Source organism: Myxocyprinus asiaticus, chromosome 14 (genome assembly GCF_019703515.2).
Source record: "Myxocyprinus asiaticus isolate MX2 ecotype Aquarium Trade chromosome 14, UBuf_Myxa_2, whole genome shotgun sequence".
Classification (NCBI taxonomy): Eukaryota; Metazoa; Chordata; class Actinopteri; order Cypriniformes; family Catostomidae; genus Myxocyprinus; species Myxocyprinus asiaticus.
In genome coordinates, this window is record NC_059357.1 from 32,950,813 (window position 1) to 32,967,275 (window position 16,463).

The window sequence follows — 16,463 nt, forward strand, 5'->3', positions numbered from 1 at the left end:
CCTGAATTGGGCTAATCAGCCGGGAGGGGGATAAAGATGAGCCAGAGGCGCCAGTTCGAGAGAGAGAGAGAGACGCACGTGGTCGCATTGTATGTGTGTCTGTGTTTATTTTTGTTTTAAGTTAAGTTTCTGATTAAACCCTACATTGATTGTTCAGCCGGTTCCCGCCTCCTCCTTGCCCGTTCTTGAACTGTTACAGTATTGTATTGTATGGTAGATGATATGATATGGTATGGTACTGTACTGTATGGTACATGACATTAAATGTTATGATATAGTATGTAGGCATGTAATAATAAATGTATGTAAGCTCTATAATAAAGTAACTTACACAACAGAACTGCATTTATTTTGTTTGATTGTTATGAGAAAAACTCACATGAACTCACAATTTTTATGTTTTTCTTGAGAAAAATTAGCTTGTTTACATTAAAGAAGTAGCTCAAGACTGGTTGCCCACTGAAGCTAAGCAGGGTTGAGCCTGGTTAGTACCTAGATGGGAGACCTTCTGGGGAAAACTAAGGTTGCTGCTGGAAGAGGTATTAGGGAGGCCAGCAGGGGTGCTCATCCTGTGGTCTGTGTGGGTCCTAATGCCCCAATATATTGATAGGGACAGTATACTGTAAAAAAGGCACCATCCTTTGGATGAGATGTTAAACCGAGGTCCTGACTCACTGTGGTCATTAAAAATCCCAGGGCACTTCTCGAAAAGAGTAGGAGTGTAACCCCATTGGCCATTATCAATCATGGCCTCTAATAATCCCCATCTGTTAATTGGCTCTATAACTCTACTCTCTCTTCTCCACCAATAGCTGGTGAGGTGAGGTGTGGTGAGTGTACTGGCGCACTATGGCTGCCGTTGCATCATCCAGGTGGATGCTGCACACTGGTGGTGGTTGAGGAGAGTCCCCTGTTCACTGTGTAAAGCACTTTGAGTGTAGTGTCAGAAAAGCAGTATATAAATGTAACGTTAATTCATTCAATCATTCATTCATTCATTAAAGTTGTCTGATGAAGGCCCTGAGAGTGGCAGAAACAACATGTATTTTTAAACAAATAAAATTGTAGCTCTAATTTTGCTTAAAGACTGAGTGTTGCACCTGAGTGTTGAAAGTTTGTCTACATTTAAGTAATTTTTATTTGTATAGCACTTTTCACAGTACACATAATTTCAAAGCAGCTTTATAGAATATCATGCCTTAAAGTCTTTAAGCCCCCAGTGAGTAAGCTAAAAGTGACTGTGGCAAGGGAAAAAAACTCCTTTCAATGGTCAGGGAAGACGAGGAGCAGGTCATCCTAGTAGCACCCTACTGGCCCACCCAGACGTGGTTCTCGGATCTCACGCTCCTCGCGACAGCCCCCCAGCGAATTCCTCATCTGGCACCCGCGACCAGACCTCTGGGATCTCCACGTCTGGCCCCTGGATGGGCTAAGTGGTGTTCTTCCCGACGCGAAGACCCCCAGAGAAGCGCAGTCGGATCAGTGCTTTCCTTCCTGCAGGAGATGCTGGAGGGGCGGCTGTCCCCCTCCACCCTGAAGGTATATGTAGCTGCTATTTCAGCGCATCACGTTGCAGTAGATGATAAGTATTTGAGGAAGCACGACTTGATCATCAGGTTCCTGAGAGGGGCGCTAGGAGGTTGAATCCCTCCAGACCGCACCTCGTCCCCTCATGGGACCTCTCCGTAGTCCTTCGGGGTCTACAGGGAGCTCCCTTTGAGCCCTTGGTGTCAGCTGAGTTTAAGGCACTCTCTTTGAAGACTGCCCTCCTGACTGCGCTCACTTCCATCAAAAGGGTAGGGGACCTGCAGGCATTCTCTGTCAGCGAATCATGCCTGGGGTTCAGTCCGGGTTACTCTCACATGATCCTGAGACCCCGACCAGGCTATGTGCCTAAGGTTCCCACGACTCCTTTTAGGGATCAGGTGGCGAACCTACAAGCGCTGCCCCAGGAGGAGGCAGATCCAGCCTTGGCTTTGCTGTGTCCGGTGTGAGCTTTACATATCTATTTGGATTGCATGCAGAGCCTTAGAAGCTCCGAGCAGCTCTTTATTTGCTTTGGTGGACAGTAGAAAGGAAGCGCTGTCTCCAAACAGAGGATCGCCGACTGGGTCATCGACGCCATCACAATGGCATATCAGGTTTAGGACGTGCCACCCCCTGCGGGGTTATGAGCCCACTCCACCAGGAGTGTGGCGGCCTCCTGGGCCCTGGCCAGTGGCACCTCTTTGGCAGACATCTTCAGAGCAGCGGGTTGGGCAGCACCCAACACCTTTGCGAGGTTCTACAATCTCCGGGTTGAGCCAGTCTCGTCCCGTGTATTGGCAGGCACGAGCAGGTAAGTTCGGGGACAACTGGCCGGGTGTACTGCTTGCGCATAGTGCCTTTCTCCTTTTGAGGTGAAGACGTGCGCTCTTGTCTCCCAGTCGTGTTCACAGACTGTGATCCCTGGATGAATTTCCTTCTTAGACCTCCGGCAGCTGAGTTTGCAGAGAAACTCGCTGACCGGCCCAATACGTGCGCTAATGAGCCCTGTACTGAGGTAGGTGCTCCACATGTGCTGGTTCCCTGAAGGCAACCCCATGTGATATCTTATGCAAAATTGTTTCCCTGACGGCATACTGCATTTTCCTTGGGCAGAGCCCCCTCTGCCCCCAGTCGCCATGCTCTGTAGAAACTCCTCCCCCATTGGGTAGGACCTACCATGGGACCTCTCCACATGACATACTTCCGACAAGACTCGGTAAGACCATGTGATGTATTCCACTCAAATTACCCCCCCCCCCCCCACCCTTTTTGGGCGGGGTGTGGTCTCCGCTGTGTCTTCTCCTTGGGAGGGACACCCCCCGACGCAGACACTTATGGCTCCCAGTCAGTTAACAAATTCCACTCTTTTTGGGAAGAAAGAGAGGGACAAGAGGCCTCGGCTGGGCTAGCCTGTCCCTATAGTTGGGCAGTCGACTTGTTCCTGATGGACCGTTTGACGCTCATAAGAGTGTTGGGGGAGGTTACGTGACGGCCTGGTGCGCTGGCTACGAGGCACACAGCAGTCTGCCCGTCACACACCGCCAGTTCACGTAACACAGTTCAGCTAGTTGTGGCGTTTTGTATAGGGACCCCTAGTGTCACTACATTGACACAACATTGAGTGAGTGACAGATAGGGAACGTCCTGGTTACTTTTGTAACCTCCGTTCCCTGATGAAGGGAACGAGACATTGTGTCCCTCTTGCCACAATGCTGAACTACCTGCTGAAATGGCCGGGACCTGGTCTCGGCTCCTCAGCATAAAACCTGAATGAGTGGTTGCATACCAGCTGCTTTTATACCCGTATGTCCGGGGGAGTGGCATGCAAATTCCACTCGCCAATTCTCATTGGCCTTTTTTCAAAAAAGCAGAGGTGTTTGGGGCTCCCAAGAGTGACCCCTAGTGTCACTACATCAACACAATGTCTCGTTCCCTCCATCAGGGAATGGAGGTTACGAAAGTAACCAGGACGATTTGTTGATGCCTTTAATAAACAATGTCTTGGTACTCTGGAGATTTTTTTTTTTTTTTTTTTATGTTGGAAAATCAGGAGCAAAATGGTTACTGTGTGTGGTTCCTGTTCATATGTAGTTGTATTGCAAATTCATGGATATTTATAATTTGATCGTGACTCCAATTAATTAACTAGTATTTGTTGCAATGAAGCTTGGTACCTTGATCTATAAGAACTACACATGGGCACTTGCTTTGGTGTTGCCACCCCTCATAGTCTGCATGCCACCCCCTTGCCACCCCATGAAAAAATGTCTAGATCCGCCCCTGATGAGCGTCTTGCTGTGCGTGTGATCACGCTCAGTGTTGGCTGGGAGAACCTGACTGTTAATTACAACTTGCTGCTGCTGTTTCTGCCTGGCAAATCCACAAATTTGCGCAGTGATGTCTGCATAAACAAAATGACATATTTTATGTACTGTAGCATCGGGACATGACACCTTTGTCTGGCAAATTCGACAAGCTGTAATGCTACAATATACTTGCCATTTGCCATCGATCTTCAAACTCTCTACTCGCCTATGTAGACTAGTTGCTGTGTTTTACTGTGAACGCTCAGTGCCACTTCTCCGAGGAGGAGACTGTTTCTCAGCTTTCAATGTTGCATTGCTTGGTTTTAATCACACTACCAATTATGCATTTATTTATGTATCGTACAATACATATGCTATCGAATCAAAAGCGTTGTATCGTACGATACAATATTTTTTTACACCCTTAATAGTATGATATGGTGTTGAATGGTATTATATATTATGGCATGATATGGTGTGGTATATGGTATGGTATTGTATAGTTGATGATATGGTATGGTATGGTGTGGTATTGTATGGCATGTGAGTATTGTTGTGATCTACTGGCTGGAGTCCATTTTCTGTTCCGTTTGCTGCCAGCATGCTGCACAAATCTGTGTTTGTAGCTTGCTAGCCTTCTTAGCATTGCTTATTCTTCTTATACATTCATCATTTTATCCTTTGCCATTTTTACCATGTGCTTCATTTTTTTCTGCTTTTCTACTGTTCAACTGCGTGTATTTTACAGCACGCACTCGTTTTCTCTCTTTTTTCTTTCTTTTTTCTCAGCTTGCCTACATCTTGCATCTCGACTGCGTGGATTCATTTACTCCACTGTGTTTTACATGGATTACTGAATCAATCTCAAACCTCTGTTGATCAGGAACCCCATCGAACCACATCGGTCTCAAATTCTCGCCGCTCAAGAACAACCATAACAACAACAAATGTTGCGGACAACAGTTGCGGTAAGTCATGGCATTTGCATGTTATTTCTTCCTGCATTGCATACCAGATGTTTACTATAGCTTCTTCTGTCAGCAGTGAGGGATTTACATGTGATAAATGTAAGGAATTAGTTAGGCTGACGGAGAAGATTAATGAGTTAGAGACATGCATCTGAACACTAGTGGAGGTCAGTGAGAGAGAAGCTGGCAGATACTGTTTCGGATGCGGCTAGAACAGCGAGCAACTCACACACTTTGGTTCCGGCTGTACAGCCCCCACAGCAGGGCGTTTGGTGACGTCTTGGTGGCATACTCGCTCAGCAAGCAACACCACTCTCCCATTCCTGTTAGGGTTTCCAATCGATTCTCCCCACCCAGTGATGCACCCACTGCAAATCATTTAGAAAGAGCCTTGGTCATAGGTGATTCTATTGTAAGGATGTGGAAACAGAGACTCCAGCCAACATTGTTAAATGCATTTCTGTGGCTCGAGCATCTGACATCAGATCAAATTTACAAGTGCTGGCTAATGCTAAACGAAGATTTTCTAAAATTGTTATTCATGTTGGCACTAACGATGTCTGGCTTCGCCAGTCGGAGATCAATAAAGATAATGCTAAAGAGGTGTGTGAACTTGCAAAAACAATGTCAGACATTGTAATATGCTCTGGCCCCCTCCCTGCTCATCATGGTTTATAGTAGATTAGTGTCACTGAATGGCTAGATGTCTGGAGAATAGCATTGTATTTATAGACAATTGGAAGAGTTTTTGGTGTAGACCTGACCTGTAAAAAGAGATGGACTCCATCCCTCCAGGGAAGGCGATGCTCTCCTCTCTAGTAATAGTGATAGTATTTGACTAACTGGGGCCCAGGTCAAGAAGCAGACAAACTGGTTAATCCGAACGTCTGCTAGCTGCCTTGAGACGTTGCACAAGTCACATAAACTACAGCACATAGAGACTTTATCAACTAGCTATCATATAGAGACTGTGCCTGTTCCCCGAACTACCAAACACAAACCCCTCACTGAATCATTTAGAAAAAAAACATTATTAAGATCAAACTTAAAAAAAATTTTTTTGAAGATAAACATCATATAAGTGTAGGGCTACTAAACATTAGATCTCTTTCAACCAAAGCACTAATTGTAAATGAAATTATTACAGATCATAGTTTGGATGTGCTCTGCTTGACTGAAACCTGGCTTAAACCAGATTAATATATTAGTTTAAATTAATCTACTCCCCCAGGTCATTGTTATAAACACGAACATGTCTGAAGGGTCGAGGAGGAGGTGTTGCTACAATTTACATTGATGTTTTTGGTGTTACTCAGAAGACAGAATATAAGTTTAAGTCTTTTGAACTAATAATGCTTTATGTGACACTGTCAGATATAAATAAAAAAAAAATCATCTTATTCGTCTTTTGCCCTTGATACAGTATATAGATCACACAGGCCGTACTCAGATTTCCTTGGTGAATTTGCTAATTTTCTATCATATCATATAGTTACTGTAGATAGAGCTTTAATTGTTGGTGACTTCAACATTCACATAGATAATGAAAATGACACATTTGGATTAGCATTTATTGATATTCTCAACTCTCTTGGAGTCAGACAAAATGTGACAGGACCAACTCATCACCACAATCATATGCTAGATTTAATTCTGTCATATGGATTTGATGTTGATACTATAGAAATTCTATCGCAGAGCAATGATATCTCAGATCATTACTTCATCTCTTGTTTGCTGCGATCAGCTAATGTCACTCAATCTACACCATGCTATCGTTCAGGTAGAACTATTCTTTCGACCACTAAAGACAGCTTCACTAATAATCTTCCAGAATTGTCTCACATACTCAGTAAGCCAAAAAAGTCTAGAAGAACTGGATGTAATAACAGAAAATATAAATTCCATCTTCTTTAGCACTCTTGTTAGTGTCGCCCCCCTTCGATTAAAGAAAATTTAAGAAAAAAGCCCCACACCATGGTACAATGATCACACTCATGCCCTCAAGAGAGCAGCTTGGAAAATGGAGCACAAGTGGAAGAATACAAAAAGGTATTTCACGGTGCATGGAAGGATAGTGTCTGTAGCTACAGACAGGCAATAAAAGCTGCCAGGTCAGCATATTATAGCAAACTCATAGAAAATAACCACAACAATCCTAGGTGTTTATTCAGTACTGTGGCTAAATTGGTTAGGAATAAAGCATCGACTGAACCAGATATTCTGTCACAGCACAATAGTAATAACTCCATGAATTTCTTTACTGATAAAATTGAAATCATCAGAAATAAAATTGGAATTATGCAATCAACTGTCACTGTACCTCAGAAAACAGTGCCTTATAAATGTCCTCACAAGCAACTTCAATCCTTCGCTGTCATAGGTCCTGAAGAACTAACAAAACTTAGCAAAAAATCAAAAGCCACAACAACTAAGCTCTTAAAGGAGGTATTCCCTGTAATCTCAGAACCTCTTCTTAATATTATTAACTCCTTGCTAGAATCATGAAATATGATCATTTTAGCCCCATTCTATCATCATTACATTGGCTACCTGTTAAATTTCATATTAATTTTAAAATTCTGTTAACTACATACAAAGCTTTGCATGGTTTAGCTCCACAGTACTTAAGTCATGCTATATTCCATCATATTCATTACGATCACAAAATTCTGGCCTGTTAATAGTTCCTAGAATATCAAAATTCACAAAAGGAGGTAGATCCTTTTCCTATTTGGCTCCTAAACTATGGAATAGTCTCCCTAACACTGTTCAGGATGCAGACACACTCACTCAGTTTATGTCTAGACTAAAGACTCATCTATTAAGCCAGGCATTCACCTAATTTATCCATCAACTCACAATTAGGGTGCTTTAGTTAGGTCTGCCGGAACCAGAAACATTTCTCAGAAACATTTCTCATAATCTATAACTCTGCAATAAATTGAAAGGCATCTACACTAATATTGTTAGTTTGTTTCCCTCTCTCAACCCCGGGATTCATATCCCGAGGTCACCAGATCCAGCCAGATCCAGCTCCGTTCCTGCTTGACGTCGGACACCACTGCTATGTGTCGCTGAGTGATGATGACAAACTACAGCCGGTGCTAGCCAGACATCACTTCGGTCTTTATTATGGACTTCAGAGGATGAACTGATGCCAACTCCAACTGTAAAACATTGTATACTTCTTATGACACTGCCTGAAACTTGGATTTAGGATGGACCCTCAGCAAAATAACCTGCTGGTTGAACTGGGACGCACCTCATTGATCTCTGCCTGCATCACCTTTGTCTATCGTTGGACTACTCTCTTGAAATGGAATATACAGACTATCAATTAATTGCCAACAAAAGCCTTCATCAGCCAGCTAACAAAGGAAAATGCATCTATGTGAACTTCTGCAGTTAATCCAGGATGGACTTCAGATAAATTAGTAATTAATCTTACAGTTCATACAAAATCTTTGTTTAAACACTGGACCTTAACACCTACTTAGTTTACAAATTTTAAACCATGACTTGCACTGCACACAAATAACTAATATTGGCATTATATTCATGCTGTTTAGCCAGAGGGGAACTGGCCCCCACAGTGAGCCTGGTTTCTCCCAAGGTTATTTTTCTCCATTAACCAACATCTAATGGAGTTTTGTATTCCTTGCTACAGTCACCTTCGGCTTGCTCACTGGGGTTCTAAATACAATTATTATTTAATTATTTATTTTTATACACAATTTACAATCATATTTAATCAAACTACACAATGATAACCCTAAGACTTTATAGATTTTACAGTTTCATTGTCTGTTAAAGCATGATTTTCTGTAAAGCTGCTTTGAAATGATAGATCCAAATGCAGAGGACCAGTTCAAAGGATTTATTTACAATAAATGAGAGCAGTCTCTGTGGATGTTGAGGATACCTGGCACCAGCTGCAGCAGCGGGGAGAGATGACAGAGAAGCGCGTGTGCTGTGGCTGCGTCTGGGGCAATCCGTGAAGAGTGTGTCCGTAGAATGAGTGTGTGCGTTGTGGAAGTCAGGAATAGATTTGTGGAATCCTCCATTAAAGCTTAGTGAGGTGCAGAATGACACTCTGCAAGGTATGGCGATCTAGCTCCCAACACATGGGCAAAGACAAGGTATCCTCCATGGAAACCCAGCTGACACACAGCGAACTGGAAGGTATCCACACACCCGACACGCAGGCAACCAACAGTTACACAAGACAGGACAAACTAGGCAGAGAAAGTGAGGTTAGTTACCCATGGAAACACTGATTCCGCATGCCAGCGGCACCTAAAACACATGATGAAGAAGATGTCAATACGTTTGGAACAAAACAAACGATGATGTCATCGCTAGTCGACATGACATCGCCGGAGAGCGCACGGCGGTAACTCCTAACCGGACCCATGTGTTCACACAAAGACAGGATACAAAACACAAGACAGAACATGGGGCAATGATGTCAGGGTCCCATCAGACAAAAACCCCACCTGATAAGGTGACAGGACCGTGACATTGTGTTTTGACTTGACTTGTTTGAAGCTGAACACTTGTGTTGTTTCTTTGTCATGTATCAGCCATTAAAACAGATGACTCACTGTCCCATCCTCAGAAGAAATGATGTTATGATTAGTATGTGATACTATAGTGCATTGATACCCAGAGGGGCATTACGTCCTTCAGAGGAGGCATCAGGAGAGCCCTTAAGGTCTTATTAGACTGTTTCTGAAGAGTGTCTCCTGCCTCATGATGCTGATCAGACAGCAGTGCACTAAGTGCACAGACACACAGGGTAAGCTTGCTGTAAGGCACTTAAGCTGAATTTCTGAACTGTCAACATGTCAAGCAATTTCATTTAAAATTCATTAAAATTCATTTTAGGAGCAAGTGATTAAGAGATTGTTATGTTCCAGACAGTGCTGTCTTTGAGAAATTACCTGTGTATCTATACGAGTTTAAAAAATAATCAAAAGAGTGCCTGTCCTTCATTAGTATGTGAACTAGTCTAGTGTAGCCAGCAACATAGAAAACACTCAAAATGTTTGTGGAAAAATTACTATAGACTTTGTAATCAGAATTTTTGTCCACCCAAAAGTAATAAGTATAGAAATATACTTTAAAGTTGTCCTTGTGGCTATCTAGTTTAATTGTGTCAAAGAGCTGAATTCACTAAAAAGCAGCGCCACTTTTGCAGATGGCATTTCAGCGCAAAAAGTTGTCTTATTCAGTAACTATGCAAAATCTAGTTTAAGCAGACACAATCAGCACTGAAATAGCCCTGCATCGTGAGTATTTAAATTTAGAAATTATCCATGCAAACACGGCAGCTTTCTATGTAAATTAGGTACATTATAGATTGTGCTTCATTCACAAAAATTGTCAGACGCAATTTACTTTGTGCTATTACTGCCAGATGAAAGCAGGCAGTAAAAGGAATTTTAGTCAAAAGAGATGTTTGTTTACCTCATGTGAGCTATCTCATCCTGCAAATACCACCTGTCTAGGACTGAGTCAGGGCCAAACTGCTGAATTGTATGAATATAGAATTGGTTCTCCATGACCAGACAAACTATGCAGAAAGTTTAGAACACCTCCATCAGTATTTGCCAAAGTCATCATGTGTGATCAAATATTTATGCGTCTTTCCCCCAGCCTCCTCCTTTCTGATAAATGCTGGTACATTTATGGCAATACTCTTATCGTCATCATTATCCTTATTAAGCAGAGGAACATCACAGTCTGTACGGTACTTGGTGACACTGAGTCTGCAAGTACAATGAGGATAAGAAAAGAAACAGAAACGTGAAGCAGCTCGCTATTTTTGCACACTGTTCCTTTTCTTGCTGCCGTATGCCTTTTGGTTTAAATTCAGGTCCAAATCCGGGTAAGATCGTTAATTGAGAGCTGATATTGAAGGGGATAACAGCAGCACATCTTCTCTGTTGAAAGTAAATGAGTGCTGAATATGAAGAGGGGAATAAGTGAGATTCTCCCATCAATAATGAATCCAGCCAAACCTCTGAGAACTCTAAAATTTCTCCTTTGCGTATGAATTATGCATGTGCTTTAGTGCTTCACTGATCTCTTTTACATTTTTTGCCGGGGTGTTTGTGACAGTAAAAGGCTAAAAAGTGCTGTTCTGTTTGCTCAGGAAGAAAGAAATATTACCGAGCCCACTGACTGCAAAGCCTGCCATTAACATCGCTCAGTCTCTGCAGCTCTGCGTGAACTGCTATGGTCATTTTGGTACAGAGATTTCAGGCACCTCTTTTTAGTTAAACATGTTCATTTTATTTGGGTATTGTTAGTCATTGTCACAAAAACTGTGATTGCAGATTTTTGTTCGAACCAAATTGGTAAACAGCTGTTCAATGCATAATCAGCAGCATATTTGTTCCCCGTCTGTCACTCACTCGACGTTGTGTCGATGTAGTGACACTAGGGGTTGCTCTTGAGAGCCCCGATCACCTCAGATCTTTGAGAAAAGGCCAATGAGAATTAGCGAGTGGAATTTGCATGCCACTCCCCCGGACATACAGGTATTAAAGGAAGCTGGAATGCAGGATTCATTCAGATTTTTTCTTCAGAGCCGAGGGGTTGTATTATCAGTGAGCTGAATACTACTGCTGTTCCATTCACCTCTTAAGAAGCGTATGCTGTTGGATATACGGCGCATTTCCAGCGGCTTTCTCTCCTTCTGCACGACGAGTGCAGATTTCGCCCCTGGGTGCTTTGACAGCGCTAAAAGAGTGTATATTCCTACTAAAGAGTATATTTTCTCTATTAGAGCACACACATTGACATTGAACGTCTTTTTAAAGATGCATCTTTTTAAAGATGCCTTTCCATCTTTGTGTGATTCCTGGATGCGGTCGTTATCTCTCCGCCTCCGAAGGCCACGGGCGCTGCCTCATGTGTCTGGGCAGCGATCACACTGTGGCAGTGTTTGTGGATGGTTCATGTTCTCATTGCGAGGATATGACCATGGCAACGTTGTGGTCGCGGCTTTCCTCCTCCCGAGGGAAAGCCACTCTAGCCGCCCTCTGCGCTGTGCCTTCTACCCACGGGTGTGAGGCCGGCCCGGCTGGCTAATTCCCCACGGACCTCCCGTTCCCCAGCATGCTCGTTTGCTCCCATCCGGTTCCGAAATGAGACCAGCCCGCCTCATGGGCTTGACGTCTCTTTCGGGGCACGCGAGCAGGATGAGTCTTCGATTGCTGCATCGGAGAGTGCACTGGCGATGTCGGATGCCGAGAACTCGACTGGGCTGCCACCTTCGGGTGTGCCCGCCCAGTGTGAGGCCGACGCAGAGCTGACCGCCATGCTTACCTGGGCCGCCGCGAGTATCGGGTTGGACTGGAACCCTCCAGCCTCCCCTGAGCTTGATGATTGGTTCCTGGGTTCGGAGCGCCACTCATGGCCATGGCCCCCCCCCAACCCCCCGGTTTCTTTCTTCCCGGAGGTGCATGACAAACTCACGAGGTCGTGGAGGGCACCTTTCGCTGCCTGAAACAGACTTCCGAGTTCGTCCGCTCTCACTACCCTCAACGGCGGGGTGGTCCACGTGTACACAGAGGTCCCTCAGGTGGATCAGGCGGTTGCGATGCACCTGTGCCTGCAAAACTCCGCCACCTGGCGGGATCATCTGGTGCACCCCTCTAGAGCCTGTAGGACTACGTGTCCAAAGCCTACAGTGTCGCTGGACAGGCCGCCTCTGCCCTGCATGCCATGGCCCTCCTGCAGGTACTCCAGGCCAAGGCACTAAAAGAACTGCACGTGGGTAGTCCTGATCCCGATGTGCTGCAGGAGCTGCGTTCAGCGACCGACTTCACCCTGCAGGGGACAAAGGTCACTGCACGAGCACTCGGGCAGGCGATGTCCACCTTGGTTGTCCAGGAGCGCCACCTTTGGCTGAATCTGTTCGAGATGAGGGACGCAGACAAAGCACACTTTCTCAACGCGCCCATCTCCCAGATTGGACTTTTCGGTGACACCGTTGAGGACTTCGCCCAGCAGTTCTCAGCGGTGAAGAAGCAGACGGAGGCCATCCAGCACATCTTGCCCCGGTGCGGCTCAAGATCCCGCACCCCGTCTGCTCACTGAGGGCGTCCCCCTGCGGCGGCGAAAGCCCAGGCGGCTCCGCCTCAGCCCAAGCTTAGCACTCGGCCCCAGCGTAGAGCCCCCCGCAGGAAGCTGACGCCCCCCTCTCTCGGGCTGGCACGAGGACCCAGAAGTCTCCTAAGCACCCCTGAGACGGATGATCCAGGGAGCGTGACATCCACTTGGGAGCTGGTATCCAGACCACTCCATCCCCCACTGGAGGGCTGGGAGGTAAATCCTTTGTTTCCTTTTCTTTTTTGTTCGCCGCACCCTGAACGGGCTGCGGTACCCAAATTGTCATAAAAAGAGCGGTTTCCTCACTCCTTGGGTCACATAATCGGTGTTCACGGACGCCGTTGTCATGGACGCCAGACACCGAGCATTTGCAGCCAGGGCCCCACGAACGCGGCCCCCCCACCTTCGCGCGCCCAGCCGCGCCACGGCCAGCCGGTTGTGACGAGTCTTGAGGACGGCCCAAGAGGCCCTCCTCCTCAGTCACTAACCTGCCCTATGCTGGGTACGCAGAGCAAGGTAAGCGCTTTGAGGTCCCCCTCAGCGCAGCCGCCTTGGGTCGAAGCAACGCTCCTCGATGTGTTGTTGCCTGCTCCCCCCCCCGCTGAGAGGCCCCACCCCCAGGTACGTCAGACGTGATCGTCCCCTTAGTGCCCCTCGCCCGGAGTTTGGATGCGTGGCTAACGCTTTCCAACCCATCGCGGTGGCTGGCTAGGACCATCCGACTAGGCTAGGTGATTCAGTTTGCCAGGCGCCTGCCTTGGTTCAGCGCCGTCCGCTTCACTTCAGTGCAGGGCGAGAACGCCGCCACCCTGCGTGTGGAGAATGTGACCCTTCTACGCAAGGGCCCGATAGAGCCTGTCCCTCCAGCCGAGATGGGGAAAGGGTTCTACAGCCTTTACTTCATCGTACCAAAGAAAGGCAGTGGGTTGCGGCCAATCTTGGACCTGCGAGTTCTGAACCGGGCCTTACACAAACTCCCATTCAAACTGCTAACGCAGAAACACATTCTGGCGTGCATCCGGCATCAAGATTGGTTTGCGGCGGGAGGCCTGAAGGACGCATACTTTAACATCTCGGTTCTATCTCGACACAGACCCTTCCTACGGTTTGCTTTCGATGGACAGGCATATCAGTACAAGGTCCTCCCCTTCGGCCTGTCCCTGTCCCCTCGCATCTTCACGAAAGTCGCAGAGGCTACTCTTGCCCCATTAAGGGAAATGGGCATCCACATACTCAACTACCTCGACGACTGGCTGATTCTAGCACACTCTCCAGAGTTGCTGTGTGGGCACAGGGATTTGGTGCTCAGGCACCTCAGCAGTCTAGGGCTTTGGGTCAACTGGGAAAAGAGCAAGTTCTCCCTGGTTCAGAGCATCTCTTTTCCCGGCATGGAGTTAGACTCGGTCTCAATGATAGCACGCCTCACAAGCGAGTGTGCGCAGTCGGTGCTGAACTGCCTGAAGTCATTTAGGCGGAGGACAGCGTTTCCACTGAAACACTTTCAGAGGCTCCTGGGGCATATGGCTCCCTCAGCGGCAGTCACGCCGCTCGGGTTGATGCATTTGAGACCGCTTCAGCACTGGCTTCAGACTCGAGTCCCGAGATGGGCATGGTGCTGCGGCACACATTGTGTAGCTATCACGCCACTCTGCCGCCACTTATTCAGCCCTTGGACAGACCTTGCTTTTCTATGGGCAGGAGTTCCCCTACAGCAAGTGTACAGATGTGTCGTGGTCACCACAGACGACTCCAAACTGGGCTGGGGCACCGTATGCAACGGGCACACAGTCGCCGGTTCCTGGTCAGGACCGCAACTGGGTTGGCACATCAACTGCCTAGAGTTGCTGGCTGTACTACTCACCCTGCGGAGGCTATTGCCATGAGGGCTGCGCAAATACGCATTCCCTCCAGTGAGCCTTCTTGCACAGACCCTGTGCAAGGTCAGGGAGGACGAGGAACAAGTCACCCTCATGGCCCCATACTGGCCCACTCAGACTTGGATCATGGACCTCACGCTCCTCACGACAGCACCTCCCTGGTGGATTCCCCTGAGGAAGGACCTTCTTTCTCAGGGACGGGTCACCCTCTGGCATCCGCGCCCAGACCTCTGGAATCTCCATGTCTGGTCCCTTGACGGGACCCTAAAGTGGCGCTTATTCGCAAATTGGTGTTCTTCCCGAGCCGAAGACCCCCAGAGATGCACAGTCGGTCAGTGCTCTCATTTCTGCAGGAGAGGCTGGAGGGACGGCTGTTCCCCTCCACCTTGAAGGTTTATGTAGCCGCTATAGCGGCTCACCATGACGCAGTGGATGGTAAGTCCCTTGGACAGCACGACCTGATCATCAGGTTCCTCAAAGGTGCCTGGAGGCTTAATCCTCCCAGGCCAGGCCTCTTCCCCTCATGGGATCTCACCGTGGTCTTCCTGGTCCTTCGGAGAGCCCCATTTGAGCCCCTTGAGTCAGTCAAGCTGAAAGCCCTCTCTTTAAAGACGGCCCTCCTGATTACGCTCACCTCCATCAAGAGGGTGGGGGACCTGCAAGTGTTCTCTGTCAGTGACACTTGCTTGGAGTTCAGTCCGGCAGATTCTCACGTGATCCAGAGACCCCGACCGGGCTATGTGCCCAAGGTTCCCATGACCCAGTACAGGGCATATTAGACCCCGTAGTGGGGCTGGCTGCGAACTCCTCCGCCGAGTTCGTGAACCATAGGGCTAGGGAGGAAGGAAATCCAGGGTCCATGACTTCGTGAACTCGACTGGGGGTAAAAGCACATGTTTTAGCCTCAGGGGAGGGGAAAGGCGCTATATGCAAGCGATACACCCTGCCAGCTGTTCCGTATTACCGAACTCTGCCTGTTCATAACTGAAAGAACACGGGACGAAACCGGCTCAACCCGGAGATTGTAAAATCTTGTGAAAGTTTTGGGTGTTGCCCAGCCTGCTGCTCTGAAGATGTCTGCTAGAGAGGTGCCATTGGCCAGTGCCAACGAGGACGCCACACTCCTTGTAGAGTGTGCTCGAACTCGCAAGGGGGCGGGCACGGCCTGGGCCTGGTAGGCCAATGCAATGGTGTCCACAATCCAGTGGGCAAGCCTCTGTTTGGAGATGGCGTTCCCTTTCCGCTGTCCACCAAAGCAGACAAAGAGCTGCTCAGGGCGTCTAAAGCTCTGCGTGCGATCCAAGTAGGTGCGCAAAGCACGCACCAGACACAGCAATGACAGGGATGGGTCTGCCTCCTCCCGAGGCAGCGCTTACAGGTTCACCACCTGATCCCTGAAGGGGGATAGGTGCTGTGTTTGTAGAGTCCCCCCCCCCCTTTTTTCATAGCGGGGACTACCACCGCGCCTCTTCCATGTGCGACTGCTGAGCCCATGTGTCGTATTGCCACATGTTGACCTCCCCTTTTGGGCAGGATGTGGTCTCCGTGGGGTCTTTTGCTCCTGAAAGAATAGGAAAGGAAAAGAACCCCTTCCCCAATGCATATGATAGCGTTAGATGGCCCCAGCTGAATCTAATACTCTGTGGAGAGAAAACATAGAG